Source organism: Pongo abelii, chromosome 10, assembly GCF_028885655.2.
Source record: "Pongo abelii isolate AG06213 chromosome 10, NHGRI_mPonAbe1-v2.0_pri, whole genome shotgun sequence".
In the NCBI taxonomy this organism is placed as follows: Eukaryota; Metazoa; Chordata; class Mammalia; order Primates; family Hominidae; genus Pongo; species Pongo abelii.
Window position 1 is genome coordinate 88338064 of NC_071995.2, and position 19979 is coordinate 88358042.

At 36.9% G+C, this 19979-nt stretch overlaps 1 long non-coding RNA gene across 1 annotated transcript in view; it reads left to right on the forward strand.

The window, feature by feature from the left end:
* Window positions 1–19979, forward strand: part of LOC134759471 (uncharacterized) — a 166114-nt gene that overhangs the window by 62801 nt on the left and 83334 nt on the right. The gene's annotated exons all lie outside the window — the stretch shown is intronic.

The following is a 19979-nucleotide window of genomic DNA, read 5'->3' on the forward strand; positions in this document are numbered from 1 at the left end:
TTCTGTTCTGAAGTTACCAGGAAATGCTTCACTGCAAAGTTGAAATTGAAATTGAGTCCAGAAAGCTGTAGCACCTAGATAATGGAAAGTCAAACATTCTGAATACTTGGTGTGCTTTGGGGAAAGAAGGTGGCATTAGGGGGAATTCTTTGACTAAAGCAAAAGATATGGGTCCAGGAATTATGTTCTAATGGGGTGTTATCCGGTTGGATAGGCAAGGTAGGGTCAGATAATGAATGGACCATCTCAAATGCTGGGCTAAGTAATTTGGGTTTGATTAGAAAGGCTACAGTGAAAAAGCATACATTTTTAAGCAAATGGTGTGTTACTGGAGGTTCTGTAAAGACTTACTTAGCTTTAGTGTCAGAGAATTAATTGTGACAGACAGAAAGAGGCTGAAAATTTGTTGGAAACTGCAAATCTGTACAAGAATAAAACTCTAGATTTGAGGGAATGGCAATGTAGAAATGAACACTAGCGATCATAACAAGAAAAGATGGTACTGATTATTAGGGGAGGAGTAGAGAAAAGACTCAAAGATAGGTCTAAGGTTTAAGCTTGAGTGACTTGGAAAATGTAATGGAAAACAATGAAGCTGAACTTAAAGCAAGAAAAGTTTATTCAGGTGGGAATATGCCTCAGTTTGATTTTTGGACACTTAGAATTAAAGCAGGATGTTCTGGTGGAAATGTCCTGGAGATATGGAACAAGCCTGACTGAAAAATTAGTGTTGGATATACAAAGTTTGGATTGGTAGACATGAGAACTTAAGCAGTGGAAATAGATGCATTCTTAAGAATGGAAGTATAGAGAGAAAATAACTGAAAATGGGAAATTAAGACCACTAGAGTTATGTTTAAAGATTTCATTACATCTGAATGGAAATTGGAGGATATATGCTAGTTTACCCAAAAGACAGCCTGTTTTGTTAATTTAACACTATACCAAACTAGGAAAGATAACCTCTTTCTCCATGGATCCTCCATTGAGCTTTGACTCTTTAGAATTCCCTCATTCCTTCTTTGGGAAAGTGGAATGGGAAAGTCAAGGGTGTGAGGGGAGAATAGATGACATCTCCTGGATTTTCTCCTCCTCTTCCGACCCATCCCCACACTCTATTTTCTGCATACTTAGATTTGGGGTAAATTCTCATTGTATTTCTATGTCAAGACCTGAATCCCTCTGGATGGGGGTAGTATGTTATGTCGGTGGACGGTTAAACTCATCATCTTTTTTATTTCTTTTTGTTTTTTTAATCTGATGACTGAAGACAGCACCCCTCTTTCTGTTTCAAAAGACCTAGTAAGGAGTAATGAGAAAAATTTGAGAGGGCCCAGGGGATGCATATCTATAGATATTTCACACCACACGCAGGCAGCTTATTGTCTTTAGTTCCAGTAAAAATAGACCATTGGGAACAAATTCAAAATCTGTGGAATCTGGTGTTAATGTGAAGTGACTCTTGCTCTTGCAAAGAAATATGCTTTAGAACTCCTCTCTAGAACTCAGATGTTTTACAAATGGTGATGAGGATAATGAAGCTAATAATTATAAATAATAATACTATGTGTTAGAAATTGTCTCCTTGATGATACAATTGTTCCTCTACTCTTCTCCCACATTTTAATTAGAATATGCCACTATTTTAAATTGGGAAGAGGCTGTAGTCTGATAAGACAACACATATTGGCACTGTCCCCACTTCATACCTTCTTGGTTACAGCCACCATGCCACTGGCCTTCTTCCATTTCGAACTAGATTAATTTTCAAGAGGGATATTTCCTAGGTAGCTCTTGGATCCAAAAATAAACTGGCAACTGGTAAAATTCTTGTTGTAACTTCCATTGCAATTTCAGCACAACTCTGTAGAAAAGGTTGTGTCAGTTGAGAGAATACAGTGACCCACAGGGAAATTTCAAAAATTTAGACCACTCTGATGTAACAAAGCCTTTTCAACCCTGCAATCAATGGCTGTTTAAAAAGAACAAGTGCACAATTTAGATTGTCACTCAAGGACTAAAATACTAAGGAGATGATTTTAGATCTGTAATGTCTTCCTATAAGTTATATAATAATAACTTAAAAAAGAATAAATAGAGTGTACTTTTTTATTTCTCTTGGGGAAGAACATAGTGAATCAATAATTACAGTTATTGGTAAAGTACAGAAAAAGTTTAGCATATAGAGTAACATTTACATTTGTCTCTTTCATTCAAATATCCTCTATTGACAAAGACATTTTTGGTTGTGAAGGGGAAGGGAGAGTTAGGGGGAAGCAGAAAGAGCTTGAGATTACTGTCACTTCTGAATTCAAATTACCACTTGGCCACTTTCTGGCTTTGTGGCCTTGAATAAAATATTTACTCTGATTTTTATTCCTTTTATTTCTTGATCTGTAAAATGAGGACCAATAATGATTGCTTAACAAGGTTTATGCAGATTAACTAAATGTACTTGGCACATAATGGATGCCTAGTAAAAAGAGAATATCCCTTTACTTGCAGATGTGAAAGTTCGTATGACATAATTGTATGACTTCTTCTTTTAATAATTCCCCATTTCAAAATCTCAGCTAGTGAAAACATCCAAGGATAAAAGAGCTAAGGAATCAACATTTGTTTATTTTATAGCTGTAATATCACACAACAAATATGCAGTGATTTTTGGTGAGTGATCTTCAAAAAAAAATGAAAAAGTGTGAACTAGTAAAAAGTCTCACTGTATCTGCTACTTAGTTTTCAAGCTGGGTTTTGAGTTATCTAAGCTACTATAGAAAATGTTCTGAAATTGAGGATTTTTGTAAGAGCCACACAAACTCCTTTTGTAGTTTAAGTGGGTCCTCCCAGTTTTCATTGTAAGATTGAAACTCAGGTGCTGAGGCTGCCTGGTACTTTACCTATACCTAACCTATATTATTATTGTTCTGTTGGGAGAGTGATTTAGGAATATAAAATATAATAGAAAAAGCATTGGTTTCTAGACAAGGCATCCAAATGCATTTCTTGCTTTGTTACTAACTAAATTGTGTAATTGATCTTTACTTCTTTGGGCCTAAATTCCTTGTTGGTTCTATATCAGCAGTTCTCAGATGCTGGTCTCAGGACTTGGACTTCATTAGAATTACCAGGGATATATTTTTAAAATCACATTCCCGAACCTACCTTCCATCTTCTGAATCGCTAGGAATGCGGTCAGAAATCTAGGGTTAACAAGCTCTGTAGGTGCTTCTGAGTAGTAACTGGGTTTAGAAACCAGTGAAGTCTTTCCAAATCTTCCTTGCCTGCAGATTTGAAGTCTCTTTCAGGTTTTTCACTTTCAACTAGGCTTCTAAGTACTATGGAGGTAGTTGCTCTCCCAGCCTTCAAGTGACAATCTGGGCTATAGGAGAAACTTAATAAAAAAACAATTTTGTGAATCAAATAATTTGATTTCCTTGTTGGCATTGAATTCTCTCCTTGGGTGTCCTCCAATTTTCTCAGGTATCAATTCTTTCTCAGTTCTTAAGAGAAACAAATTAGCTTTAAAGAATTGTTGCTTGAAGTTTTCCCAAATACATAAGTATTAAAAGTGTATGGCAGTATTCATAACCGATTGTATTACTCCTAATGATATAGTGCCTTGACTTGATTTAGCCCTTGTTCCGATTACATATACCTGTTAAAAATTGCTTTTCATTTGCCTTTGGTTGGAAATGATGTGTTTAATTGATTTTGGGAACATATTCTATCCTATTAATCTTAGACATGCTATAGCATTAACTTTTTTAAGCTCTCTAAAGGATAGCTTAAAAAATAAGCTCTTATTGTAGAATATTTAAGGAGCATAAAAAATTATAAGGAGAAGGCTGGGGCGGTGGCTCATGCCTGTAATCCCAGCACTTTGGGAGGCCGAGGCAGGTGGATCACAAGGTCAGGGGGTCAAGACCAACCTGGTCAACATGGTGAAACCCCATCTCTACTAAAAACTACAAAAATTATCCGGGCACGGTGGCAGGTGCCTGTAGTCCCAGCTGCTCGGGAGGCTGAGGCGGGAGAATTGCTTGAACCCGGGTGGCAAGGTTGCAGTGAGCTGAGATCACGCCACTGCACTCCAGCCTGGGTGACAGAGTGAGACTCCGTCTCAAAAAAAAAAAAAAAATTACAAGGAGAAAAATGGAAATTACCCATAATCTCATTACTCAGAAACAACATTCAATATTTCAGCACATTTTTTCTAGTTATACACACATACAAAAATAAATACTTGGGATATTTTCCAAATATGTAATTTTAATCCCTCTTTTTCCACTTAACATTTTATATTGAACATTTTCGTATGTTATTTTTCTTAAAAACAAACAGTTTTAATGGTTATATACTATTTCTGTAATATGAATAGACCATAATTCATGCAATCACCTTCTCATTTTTATATGTAGATGGTTTTTAACTTACTGCTCTTATAATAATGCTTTAATGAACATTTCTAGAAATGATTCTTATCTGAATTTCTTACTGTTTCCTTGGCATTTTCTCCTAAACAAGAATTACTGAAACAATCTGAATTTTTAAAGGTTCTTAATATATATTACAAACTACTTTTCAGAAAATTAAAAAAAATCAATAACAGGACTGAATGAGAATGTCCATTTTTCATAATACTATTTTTAATAGTTATTGTCATTGAAAATAATCTTTGCTAATTGAAATTCTTGTTGTTCATAACTTGCTTTTCTTTAAACATTAGTGAAGTTGAAGAGTTTCCTTACTTGAGTCTATTATATGTCTTATACTGTAAATTGTCTTATAGTCTTTTCCCATCTTTTCCTATTAGATGGTTAAAGCTTTTATGTATTAATTATATATATATATATAATTTTTTTTTCAGAGTCTCACTCTGTTTCCCAGGCTGGAGTGGAGTGGTGTGATCTTGGCTCACTGCAGCCTCCGCCTCCAGGGTTCAAGCGATTCTCCTGCCTCAGCCTCCCGAGTAGTTGGGATTACAGGTGTCCACCACCATGCCTGGCTAATTTTTGTATTTTAAGGAGAGACAGGGTTTCACCATGTTGGCCAGGCTGGTCTCGAACTCCTGACCTCAGGTGATCTGCCCACCTCAGCCTCCCAAAGTGCTGGGATTACAGGTGTGAGCCACCACACCTGGTCTGTATCGTCCTTTAATGTGATATGGTTGGCAAATATTTTCTAGTTGGCTAGTAGATTTTTAATTTATTTGTGATGATGATAATATTTAATGGTATTAGGAATATTATGTTATTATACTATAGTCTACTATACATGAAGACTTATCTATGGTAAAAAGAGGTGGAAAATCCAGATAGTAGAGATCTTTAGTACATTTTAAATTTGTTTACGTGATTCAGATGGCTTGACTTTTTACAAACATATGCCTCCTAGAGCTAAAAGAGTCCTCATAGATTGTTTCACTTCCTCTTTCCTGGTAAGCAGGTCACCGTGAAGTAAGAGCATGTCTTATCTTTGCATGTCAAGCATTATGTCGTGTTTCACTTTTATAAGAGAAGAAAAAAGAGACATTATGTCATTCTTCTGATTGTGAATTTAATTAAAATCCTGATTCCTGGATGGTATCGTGGGCCTATTGAATGAGAATCTGTGGAGCTAGAACTTGAAATCTGCATTTTAACAAATGAGTCTGGTGATTTTTAGCATTCTAACATTGGAGAACTACTGGTGCTGGAGAGTTCAGATGACCAATAGTGATTTTTATCTCACATTACTAGCTTCTTCAATTTTCTTCCCCTCAGTGCTCAGGTACTCAATTTGCATAATATTAGATTGTACTCTTTATATATTGGTTTAGAAAGTTTTTTAAGTGTGTGCTGTGAATCTGAAGCTAGATGGAAACTCATTCAAGGCAGGAGTTGTAACACCCATTTTTTTTTTTTAATCTCCTTGGACAACTTTGCATAGTGCTACAAAGTTATTGACTCATAGAGATTCAAAGCACCAAAGAAATTGAGATACTTAATATTTTAAAAGTATAAGCATATTCTTTGTATGAGAAAATGGCAGTAGAGTTTTAAAGTCTTTCAAAGTTTCTCAGGTTTCATGGTTTTTGATTTGTTATTTTTTGAGGTTCTGAATGATGCACCTTGACTGATACTACTCCAGTGATATTTTAAAAGTATTTTTATAAGATGTTTTAGAGGTGTCCCTTTTGTAGGAAAGAGACATGAGATAGTAAATTAGAATTTTTATTTAATTTAATCCAAGAATTTGAGAACAGTACCTCTTCACAGAGAATCAAAAAATAGCTTGATTTAATCTGCAGTGTGCCTATCTCTGTGCTTAAAACTGTGGATCTATTTCAATGGAATGGAACACGATCCTTGTCCTTGAAGAACTTACTGTATTTTACTTGCACTTAATTTTTGGCATTGTTCTACATGTTACTTCATATAATTTTACTCTCTATAATTATATTTCTGGAACATTTGCATTGCTCTCATCTGCTTTAATAATGCTATTGCTGATTTATATTCATATATAATATCATGTTCTTTTCAAAGCCTATTTATGTATATGGTTCTAGGAGAGCCTCAAGAACTTAGTATAATATTAATAGAATTTTTTGAGTGTTTGATTCATGTGTGACTCTGAGCTTCACATGAATCCCATCACCGACTTATCACCACAATTCTAAAAAGTAGGCTGTGTTATTATCATCTCCTATTTACCAGGTGTGAAAACAGAGCTGAACAAAGTTATTTCAAGAGCTACAGTCTGACTCAAGAGCATACAGTTTGCCTTAAGAGCCCCTAGTCTAAACCATTAAACACACTGCCTCCTCAGCAGCATAGGTAGTTGTAAAAACAATTGGACAGATAGTCAAATTCTTGTCTACTTATATTGCTCAGATAGAAGGGGGCATATTTGCTGAACTTGCTCTGCAGTACTCAGTAGAATATTTTCTGTGGGTTAATATAATCCTTGGATGATAGTCAAATGGTGATCAGAACCCCCACCCCTGCCCTTGATCTCTCCCAAGCCAGGCAATATATTTTTATTCAGTTACTTTTTTTAACCTGAAGTCACCAAATAGCATACCTACTAAATGTATAAAACAAAAACTATAAGGCAAAAAAAGAGAGATTCCAATATACATATTCAAAATCAGATCAAGTAGAGAAAACAAAAGTAATGACACAGAAGAAATAAATGTTATAATCAATAACATTGACACTAGCCAAATACAGAATTTTTCATCCTTCAAATAGATAATATTATTTTTTAAATATCTCTGGAATATTCACAAAAATTGATCATGTTCATAGCCAAACAAAAACAAACACAAAAAATCTTAAAACCAAAAGTGGAGATTTTACAATCCATGTTCTCAAATAGCTATGTAACTCAAAACTTATGAAACATAGTAAAACTTTGGAAACATTATACTTAGATGCAATTTATAGCTTTAAGTGGCATCATTAAGAGATGACTAAAAAGAGGGGTTTTTGTACTCATCCTAAGAAATTTAAGGACCCATAAGGCCGGGCGTGGCGCCTGTAATCTCAGCACTCTGGAAGGCCTAGGCGGGTGGATCACCTGAAGTCAGGAGTTCGAGACCAGCCTGGCCAACATGGTGAAACCCCGTCTCTACCAAAAAAATACAAAAATTAGCTGGGCATGGTGGCACACGCCTGTAATCCCAGCTACTCGGGAGGCTGAGACAGGAGAATCGCTTGAACCTGGGAGGCAGAGGTTGCAGTGAACCAAGATTGTGCCACTGTACTCCAGCCTGGGAGACAGAGTGAGACTCTGTCTAAAAAAAAAAAAAAAAAAAAGAAATGTAAGGACCCATAATATAAATCAGAATGTATTGATAAATATCAAATCAAAAACTTACGAACAAGAAAATAAATGGAAAATATAGAAAGACTAAATAAACCTGGAACTTGGTTATTTGATGAGACTATAAAATAGACAAACCTCTCATAAGCCTGGTTAAAGGAAAAACAAAACAGATGCAAAATAAATAATAAAATATTAGAAAAAAGAGAAAAATGACAGTAACAGATGTGGAAGACAGTAAAAGACATGAGAAAAACTTCATGAACTCGATTGTAACACGATTGATAACTTAGAGAAAATGAATATTATAATAAATGTAATTCACTAAAATTGATCTAAAAGAACAACTTTTGTATACTAAATGCTATACAAAATACTGAAAAATGAATAAAAATAAACCATTAAAGAAATTAATAGGACCTGATGCCTTTGTGGCTGAGTTTGATCAAATCCTTAGAGATCATGTAAGCTAAGTATTTAAACCTCATAAAAAGCCAGCATGATCTTAATGCTTAGTAAGGGTAGTGCAGATAAAACACTACAGTCCAACTTCCTGTGAACATAGAGGCAAAAATTCAAATTCAAATGTAAAGAAATGGAACCCAGCATTGCATCAAAAAATGGAAACTATAATACACTATCACTAAGTAGGATTAATTCCAGGAATGCAAGAATGGTTGAAAATCAATAAAATTATTAGCATGATTTTATATGTTGCAAGAGAAAAATCATGTTTTATCAATAAAGACAAGGTTCCTAGAAATAATTTGTTAAAAATTTTCAGGCATTCCTAATAAAAACTATGTAAAATAGGAAAAAGGAAAAAATGCCTTATCTATGATTAAAACCTACCAAAAACCAACAGCAAACAATTAAAATTGTTTGTGCTAACCATTCACTAATATAAAAAGAAGACAGCAATATTTACCTTCAATGAGGAAGTAAAATAATTGGTATAAATTTGGAAAAGAGATAAAATGACATCGTATTGCAGATAATATACTTCTGTGCTTAGAAAACCTAAAAAAAATTCCACTATTACGAATTAGAAGAAGAAAATTTGGTAAGTTGACTGGGTATATAATATTTCAAAGAACCTAAGATATTATATATTTTAAGATATCTGTTACTTTATGAACCACCAAGAAGGAAAAAACAATGTCAGAATTAAGAGGTCATTATTATAGAATATGTACCATTTTCAAAGATGTTAAAAATGTGTGTTTCAGAATTGATGATATAAGATAGATATTTAAAAAGCAATAGTTTTGTGTGTGTGTGTGTGTGTGTGTGTGTGTGTGGGTGGGTGGGGTTGCAATGACCACTTACTTACTAAAAAAAAGCTATGTAATAGTTAGGATTAAATTCATCAAGAAATATATAGGACCTACATGAAAAAAACCCATACATTTTCATGTAAATATATAAAACTCCCTAACCAAATAGATCAAGATGCCATATTTTAGATGAGAACAGTTAAAATTGTAAAAACATCCATGTTCTCAAAATTAATATACAAATTCAACACAATGCTGGAGTGTACTTAGGGGGAAAATTTGACAAGATGACTTAAAAAATCATATTGAATAATAAATATTCAGTATTACCAATAAAATTTAAAAAACAAGAATAGTGAGGAGAGATTAAGCATAATAGGTAATAAACCATTCTGTAAAATTACCATAAACCAAATGGGGAAGCAACTGGCATGGAAATTGACAAACTGATTAGGGGCAGAAAAAAAGACATTGTATTTTAAAATTCAATGGGAAAAGACTGTTTGTTCATATATGGTGCTGGTAAAAACTGGCTTTCTACCTGAAAAAAATAAAATAAAATTAGGCCCTTACCTTTGGCCCTGTCAATTCTGGATAGATTAAATCACTACTTATAAAAAATAGAATAAGAAAATTCAGGGGGCTATATGTAAAAATCAACAGTTGAGAAAATATTTGCAACACAAATGACAAAGTGCTATTACCTATAATATACAATGAGAGCTTGCAAATTGATAACAATAAGACAAGCATACCGCAGGAAAAGAATGAAAAATTTGAATAGTTAATTCATAGAGAAGTAAGCCCAGATGAACAATAAACAAGTAAAAAGCTGTTCAGGGCTGACTGCCTCCTCAAGTGGGTCCCTGACCCCTGAACCCCGAGCAGCCTAACTGGGAGGCACCCCCCAGCAGGGGCAGACTGACACCTCACACGGCCGGCCAGGTACTCCAACAGACCTGCAGCTGAGGGTCCTGTCTGTTAGAAGGAAAACTAACAGAAAGGACATCCACACCAAAAACCCATCTGTACATCACCATCATCAAAGACCAAAAGTAGATAAAACCACAAAGATGGGGAAAAAACAGAGCAGAAAAACTGGAAACTCTAAAAAGCAGAGTACCTCTCCTCCTCCAAAGGAACGCAGTTCCTCACCAGCAACGGAACAAAGCTGGACGGAGAATGACTTTGACGAGCTGAGAGAAGAAGGCTTCAGACGATCAAATTACTCCGAGCTATGGGAGGATATTCAAACCAAAGGCAAAGAAGTTGAAAACTTTGAAAAAAATTTAGAAGAATGTATAACTAGAATAACCAATACAGAGAAATGCTTAAAGGAGCTGATGGAGCTGAAAACCAAGGCTCGAGAACTACGTGAAGAATGCAGAAGCCTCAGGAGCCGATGCGATCAAATGGAAGAAAGGGTATCAGCCCTGGAAGATGAAATGAATGAAATGAAGTGAGAAGGGAAGTTTAGAGAAAAAAGAATAAAAAGAAACGAGCAAAGCCTCCAAGAAATGTGAGACTATGTGAAAAGACCAAATCTACATCTGATTGGTGTACCTGAAAGTGACGGGGAGAATGGAAACAAGTTGGAAAACACTCTGCAGGATATTATCCAAGAGAACTTCCCCAATCTAGCAAGGCAGGCCAACATTCAGATTCAGGAAATACAGAGAACGCCACAAAGATACTCCTCGAGAAGAGCAACTCCAAGACACATAATTGTCAGATTCACCAAAGTTGAAATGAAGGAAAAAATGTTAAGGGCAGCCAGAGAGAAAGGTCGGGTTACCATCAAAGGGAAGCCCATCAGACTAACAGCGGATCTCTCGGCAGAAACCCTACAAGCCAGAAGAGAGTGGGGGCCAATATTCAACATTCTTAAAGAAAAGAATTTTCAACCCAGAATTTCATATCCTGCCAAACTAAGCTTCATAAGTGAAGGAGAAATAAAATACTTTACAGACAAGCAAATGCTGAGAGATTTTGTCACCACCAGGCCTGCCCTAAAAGAGCTCCTGAAGGAAGCGCTAAACATGGAAAGGCACAACCGGTACCAGCCACTGCAAAATCATACCGAAATGTAAAGACCATCAAGACTAGGAAGAGACTGCATCAACTAACGAGCAAAATAACCAGCTAACATCGTAATGACAGGATCAGATTCACACATAACAATATTAACTTTAAATGTAAATGGACTAAATGCTCCAATTAAAAGACACAGACTGGCAAATTGGATAAAGACTCAAGACCCATCAGTGTGCTGTATTCAGGAAACCCATCTCACGTGCAGAGACACACATAGGCTCAAAATAAAAGGATGGAGGAAGATCTGCCAAGCAAATGGAAAACAAAAAAAGGCAGGGGTTGCAATCCTAGTCTCTGATAAAACAGACTTTAAACCAACAAAGATCAAAGGAGACAAAGAAGGCCATTACATAATGGTAAAGGGATTAATTCAACAAGAAGAGCTAACTATCCTAAATATATATGCACCCAATACAGGAGCACCCAGATTCATAAAGCAAGTCCTGAGTGACCTACAAAGAGACTTAGACTCCCACACATTAATAATGGGAGACTTTAACACCCCACTGTCAACATTAGACAGATCAATGAGACAGAAAGTCAACAAGGATACCCAGGAATTGAACTCAGCTCTGCACCAAGCGGACCTAATAGACATCTACAGAACTCTCCACCCCAAATCAACAGAATATACATTTTTTTCAGCACCACACCACACCTATTCCAAAATTGACCGTATACTTGGAAGTAAAGCTCTCCTCAATAAATGTAAAAGAACAGAAATTATAACAAACTATCTCTCAGATCATAGTGCAATCAAGCTAGAACTCAGGATTAAGAAACTCACTCAGAACCGCTCAACTACATGGAAACTGAACAACCTGCTCCTGAATGACTACTGGGTACATAACGAAATGAAGGCAGAAATAAAGATGTTCTTTGAAACCAACGAGAACCAAGACACAACATACCAGAATCTCTGGGATGCATTCAAAGCAATGTGTAGAGGGAAATTTATAGCACTAAATGCCCACAAGAGAAAGCAGGAAAGATCCAAAATTGACACCCTAACATCACAATTAAAAGAACTAGAAAAGCAAGAGCAAACACATTCAAAAGCTAGCAGAAGGCAAGAAATAACTAAAATCAGAGCAGAACTGAAGGAAATAGAGACACAAAAAACCCTTCAAAAAATCAATGAATCCAGGAGCTGGTTTTTTGAAAGGATCAACAAAATTGATAGACCGCTAGCAAGATTAATAAAGAAAAAAAGAGAGAAGAATCAAATAGATGCAATAAAAAATGATAAAGGGGATATCACCACCGATCCCACAGAAATACAAACTACCATCAGAGAATATTACAAACACCTCTACGCAAATAAACTAGAAAATCTAGAAGAAATGGATAAATTCCTCAACACATACACCCTCCCAAGACTAAACCAGGAAGAAGTTGAATCTCTGAATAGACCAATAACAGGAGCTGAAATTGTGGCAATAATCAATAGCTTACCAACCAAAAAAAGTCCAGGACCAGATGGGTTCACAGCCGAATTCTACCAGAGGTACAAGGAGGAGCTGGTACCATTCCTTCTAAAACTATTCCAATCAATAGAAAAAGAGGGAATCCTCCCTATCTCATTTTATGAGGCCAGCATCATCCTGATACCAAAGCCTGGCAGAGACACAACAAAAAAAGAGAATTTTAGACCAATATCCTTGATGAACATTGATGCAAAAATCCTCAATAAAATACTGGCAAACAGAATCCAGCAGCACATCAAAAAGCTTATCCACCATGATCAAGTGGGCTTCATCCCTGGGATGCAAGGCTGGTTCAATATATGCAAATCAATAAATGTAATCCAGCATATAAACAGAACCAAAGACAAAAACCACATGATTATCTCAATAGATGCAGAAAAGGCCTTTGACAAAATTCAACAACCCTTCATGCTAAAAACTCTCAATAAATTAGGTATTGATGGGACGTATCTCAAAATAATAAGAGCTATTTATGACAAACCGACAGCCAATATCATACTGAATGGGCAAAAACTGGAAGCATTCCCTTTGAAAACTGGCACAAGACAGGGATGCCCTCTCTCACCACTTCTATTCAACATAGTGTTGGAAGTTCTGGCCAGGGCAATTAGGCAGGAGAAGGAAATCAAGGGTATTCAATTAGGAAAAGAGGAAGTCAAATTGTCCCTGTTTGCAGATGACATGATAGTATATCTAGAAAACCCCATTGTCTCAGCCCAAAATCTCCTTAAGCTGATAAGCAACTTCAGCAAAGTCTCAGGATACAAAATCAATGTACAAAAATCACAAGCATTCTTATACATCAATAACAGACAAACAGAGAGCCAAACTCCCATTCACAATTGCTTCAAAGAGAATAAAATACCTAGGAATCCAACTTACAAGGGATGTGAAGGACCTCTTCAAGGAGAACTACAAACCACTGCTCAAGGAAATAAAAGAGGATACAAAGAAATGGAAGAACATTCCATGCTCATGGGTAGGAAGAATCAATATCATGAAAATGGCCATCCTTCCCAAGGTAATTTACAGATTCAATGCCATCCCCATCAAGTTACCAATGACTTTCTTCACAGAATTGGAAAAAACTACTTTAAAGTTCATATGGAACCAAAAAAGAGCCCGCATCGCCAAGTCAATCCTAAGCCAAAAGAACAAAGCTGGAGGCATCATACTACCTGACTTCAAACTATACTACAAGGCTACAGTCACCAAAACAGCATGGTACTGGTACCAAAACAGAGATATAGATCAATGGAACAGAACAGAGCCGTCAGAAATAATGCTACATATCTACAACTATCTGATCTTTGACAAACCTGACAAAAACAAGAAATGGGGAAAGGATTCCCTATTTAATAAATGGTGCTGGGAAAACTGGCTAGCCATATGTAGAAAGCTGAAACTGGATCCCTTCCTTACACCTTATACAAAAATCAATTCAAGATGGATTAAAGACTTAAATGTTAGACCTAAAACCATAAAAACCCTAGAAGAAAACCTAGGCATTACCATTCAGGACATAGGCCTGGGCAAGGACTTCATGTCTAAAACACCAAAAGCAATGGCAACAAAAGCCAAAATTGACAAGTGGGATCTAATTAAACTAAAGAGCTTTTGCAGAGCAAAGGGAACTACCATCAGAGTGAACAGGCCACCTACAAAATGGGAGAAAATTTTTGCAACCTACTCATCTGACAAAGGGCTAATATCCAGAATCTACAATGAACTCCAACAAATTTACAAGAAAAAAACAAACAACCCCATCAAAAAGTGGGCGAAGGACATGAACAGACACTTCTCAAAAGAAGACATTTATGCAGCCAAAAAACACATGAAAAAATGCTCACCATCACTGGCCATCAGAGAAATGCAAATCAAAACCACAATGAGATACCATCTCACACCAGTTAGAATGGCAATCATTAAAAAGTCAGGAAACAACAGGTGCTGGAGAGGATGTGGAGAAATAGGAACACTTTTACACTGTTGGTGGGACTGTAAACTAGTTCAACCCTTGTGGAAGTCAGTGTGGCGATTCCTCAGGGATCTAGAACTAGAAATTCCATTTGACCCAGCCATCCCATTACTGGGTATATACCCAAAGGACTATAAATCATGCTGCTATAAAGACACATGCACACGTATGTTTATTGCGGCATTATTCACAATAGCAAAGACTTGGAACCAACCCAAATGTCCAACAATGATAGACTGGATTAAGAAAATGTGGCACATATACACCATGGAATACTATGCAGCCATAAAAAATGATGAGTTCATGTCCTTTGTAGGGACATGGATGAAATTGGAAATCATCATTCTCAGTAAACTATCGCAAGCACAAAAAACCAAACACCGCATATTCTCACTCATAGGTGGGAATTGAACAATGAGAACACATGGACACAGGAAGGGGAACATCACACTTCGAGGACTGTTGTGGGGTGGGGGGAGGGGGGAGGGATAGCATTGGGAGATATACCTAATGCTAGATGACGAGTTGGTGGGTGCAGCGCACCAGCATGGCACATGTATACATATGTAACTTACCTGCACGTTGCGCACATGTACCATAGAGCCTAAAGTATAATAATAATATTAATAATAAAAAAAAACTGTTCAAATTTTTTACTAGTTAGGAAAACACAGATGAAAGGGAAAATGAAATCATTCTTTTTACACATCAGTTTGAAAAATTTTAAAGGAAGATTTATACCAACTATAGATGGACATTTGTGAAAGAGAATATTCACATGCATGGTTCGAAGAATGTACTTTTTGAGAAACAACCTGGTGATTTATTTTTTAAAAAATATACACATCCTTTGACTCAGCAGTTCTATTCCTATGATTCTGGGCTATAGAAATAAAAGTGCTAATAATATAAAGGATATATTAAAGTAATCTTTACTTTCAATTTTATATATTTGGGTAATGTTTTGGAGGTGTCGAATAATTAATATTAAAAAGTAATAATTTTTAAATTTACCTATAAATCCAAAGTCTGTATTTATCTGGTAAGATTAAATAAATGATAGGAAGAACATTTTTCTCTCACCATTTTAATATTTACATCATGGTGTATCATATTTATTTTGTAAATTCCTGGTGTTCTTCAGAAATGAGAGTGAATATAATTTGCCACTGTTTTTCACCATGTGCCTTACACATAGTAGGAATTAAATAAATAATCTGTTGAACAGGATTGAATTCCACTTTTTTTTTCAAGAGTGCTTTCCAGCTGAGATAAATCACCAAAGGCTGACCAACCAGAATTCCTAATACTAGAGGACCTAACTTTCCTTCTGAGGCAGGAGATAGACTTTTATTTCAGCGCCAAAAGGATCCACAAAACGCAGCCCATCGAGTCATAATGAATAACAATTTCACCTTCACTCAAGTATGTGCTTGAACAGTAACAGGTGATTAAACCTATCACAGTATTACCTTGCAGACTGGAGGCACTCACCACATTCTTGTGGTTTCTAAGGCAACTGATTAAGGAATCTAAGAACTGAGGCCCCATTTAGGCTGATGCCCTTGGAAAGGTAGAATTTCTTTTCCAGTAGGCTGTACTGGAAGACAAGGCTTATTTGTTTTAATGTTTTCCATTTCTCTGAATTTCACAACACAAGGTGCTCAGATACCTTTTGGTAGAGCCTACTGGAAAATGTTACCAGTATAAAAATAAAGAGCTCGGTTTTGCCAATCCAAAAAACACTTGGTGTGATTACTGGTAAATAGGGGGCAACTCAATGAGGACTCTGTTTTCCTTTTAGCCTCACTTTTTATTTACTTCTTTGCAACACAAACTGTAAACGGTAACATTGATGATGTTCAGCCAACACCTCAGTGAAGGACTCTCTTTAATAAAACCCGTGGTGTTGGATGGGTCCAATACAGACAGGCTTTTCATGCAGTTCTGCTGTTCAGGCTTGACACCCACCGTGATGAACTGCCGTTGAGATAAATTCAGTGGTTCTCTGGAATAAGCTCTTTAGGGTTACAAAATGGCCTCCAGAGAGAGAGTCAGGGCTTGCTTCCAATGGGAAGTTAAGTGGAGTTTTTTTTTTTTTTCTTTTAAGCAGCTAGTCTGAGATCCAACCAGCAAGTTGTTCACATACTTCTATAGTACTCCCAGCCTTGGCTGCAGCCTTGCTTTCTCTTTATGGACTCATTACCCAAATCTCTGGAATGAAGTGTTTTTTTTTTTCATTAACTCACTGGAGCATAACACGAGCATTTCACTACCACATAAAAGTTACTACCTTTGTTCTTTTCTCTGGCAGAAGGAATATTAAATCTTAGCTATCAGCTATGAAACACAATGCTTGCTGTTTTTTCATGCAAGAATAATGTTGATTAGATTCCCACACATTTTTGGGGCAATGATGGTTGTTATTATGACTCTCAAGGTCCTGAGATAACTTGAAAATGGCAATACATTCACAGTTTTACCTGTTTGACTCACTAATACATTCTTGTGTCTTCTACAGTACTTAGGAAGTACTATAGAAGGCAGGACCCTGATAACTGTTTATTGAATGAACGAATGAATGAATGAATGGTCCTCTTCTGGGCCATGGTGAGGTTAGCATGGCATGCCAACTGGGAGTGATGAGGACTTGGAACTATGCCACCTACCAAGGCAGAAATTTTAGGGCAAGGCCTGGCTTGAATGCTCTGGGTAAATGTCCATTTCAACAGGAAGAACACATGATTTAGTTGTGTAGATGGATACGAAAAGTGATAGTAATGACAATAAGTTGCTATATACTTTTTGCACAGTAGGATTAATCTGCACAAAATCTTACAAACTAGATGGTAGTATCTCCGTTTTACAGTGTGACAAATGAGTCCCTGGAGGTTTAATTAGTTTCCTAATATCACATAAGTAGTAAATGGTAGAGTTGAGATGAAAAATACTGGCTGCTTTTAAAGTTCATGCTCTTTTCATAAATGTGTGTGGATAATAGGCATTGGATGTGGGCACATAATAGGAGGAGGCAGGGGAGCCCAGTGACCAGTTATCCTCAGAGTATGTAAGTCAGAGACCAGGGAGTTCAGGAAGCTAGGTAGGCCCATAATCTAATCCTTCAAGACATGGGGAATCTTTTGAGCAGGTAGCAGGGACCCAGTTACTGGGCTGGAAATTTTGGTGAAGAGGCAGGAGGATCTGGTAAGAGGAAGGAAGGACCCTCATCTTAGAAGAATTGGGAAACTGGACAGGCCACAAGGATAGTGTCTCTGGTGCAGGGATATATGTTTTCTACTATTGAGTAACAAATTACTACAAATTTAGCAGCTTGAAAAACACCCACAGTTCTGGAGGTCAGAAGTCCATGCAGGGTCTGCTGAGTCCTCTACCTAGGATCTCACAAGGCCTAAAAGCATTGATTAGGCTGGGCTCTTAGTGGGAGCTCTGGGGAAGAGTGTACTTCCAGGCTTATTCAGCTTGTTGGTGGGATCCAGGTCTCGTGCTTGTATGACTGCGGTTCCTATTTTCTTGCTGGTTGTTATCTGGGGACCACCCTCAGCTCCTTGAGTCTGTGTTCAGGTCCTGCCCTGTGGGTCCCTCTACTCAGCAATGGGAAAATGCAAACCTCCTTTGCATGAAATTCCTCTCACACTTTGAATCTGTCTGGATTCCCCTTCTGCTACTGGCTGAATTAAAAGGGCTTGTGTGATTAGAATAGGTTCACTTGAATAATCTCCCTATTTCAAAGTAACTGATTAGTACCCATTAATTGTATTTCAAAATCACTTTTTTTTCCATGTAAAGTTACACAATCAGAGGCATGATACATCATCATCTTCACAGACCTGGGGAGTAGGGACTATGGCCTCTGCGGTGGGGACATATTAGAATTCAGCCTAGCAGGCAAGGCAACCGTCAGGATTTGAGAAAAGGCAAAAATGGGGATTCTGAGTTCCAGTGTGTTGAACTGTTTAAACTTCTTTTGCTTTAGGTCAATTAGATCAAACTGTGGGTATAGGATGGCTGCAGCCAAATCACTAATCTTGACCCATCTTGAGCCTCGGCTCACTGGCAGGGTGACTTAGGAGAGTGAGGAGAAAGCTGCCCAAGCTTTTACGCATGTGGAACACATTCACTTCTGACATCCTTTACGAATGGTATGAGGGATGTTTGACTACTTCCTGACATTGAGAATTTTGTGACTGGAGGGAAAGTGTATGATAATGATGAGGAAGTCTAGTCATTTCTGGCCTTCTCTAAAACCTGTACTTGTTCATGGAAAAAAAAAATGTGTGTTTTTGCCCAACGGTCTATTAGCCTGTTCCCAGTTGTCATTTTAGTGTTAGGAAGTAGGCAGGGGACTCTTGCCTGCAGAGTGACTTTACAACAGCCCTCACCTAACCATCAGCTCCACAACTAGACATCCTGACACTGTGGAATGGTAATTTATGAGGCCTTTGCTATTTTTATTTCTTTATGTGGCAGGGAAGAAAACTCCATTTTTTTTCAGAATAAATTCCCTCCCTTTAGGCAGAGAACTTTTGCCAAAAGCAACAACTAAAAATAAAATCTTCCTTTCATGTCTATATTTCTGGGCCTCCTCACTTAATCAGAAGATTCTACAGGGACAGGGAAGTAAATGATAATCCTAGAATATTTTAGAATCATTGAGTTCCCCAGCTGGTTCAGAAACTGCATCAAATTAAGTGCCTAGCTTACCTATTTGTAATATAAGGCTTAAAAAGCAGTCTGAATGAGACAATTTAGTATTCTTGACAATATTAAATGTCAGCATCAACTGTTGGGAAAAATTCAGATTTCTTTCCTACCATCTTCAAAACATGTTTTTTTTTGGTTTCTCTTGAGAAGACTTAAGCTCTGCATTTTTACTCATAATCAAATAGGATAGATTTGGCTAGCCAGTTCCTCAGAATAACTGCTAGGCTCTTCAAACAAGCAGCTGTCCCCAATTAACCTGTAAGGCATGTCAGATGCAAGGCCTGGTTCTCCAGGCAGACAGGCAGCTAATGGGGACAGTTCTTCACACACTCCATTTGCATATCTGGCAGTCAGAATATACGTTGCTTTTCTCTTGGCTCTGTTATTTAATTTCCACCGGTGAACTAATGAGGATTTAAAAAAAGAAAACTTTCCTTATTTTTATTTTTCAAAACCGTGTTGATAAGAAACAAGCAACAATGCCCACATTGAGAGTAATGCTTTTTGCTATTTTAATATTTTATCTTTAGAGGAACACTGCAAGGCAATATCTTAGAAAGGCATTCCTGGCACAATTTCTTCTATGAGGCCTTGGTCGTCCCAAACAAATGC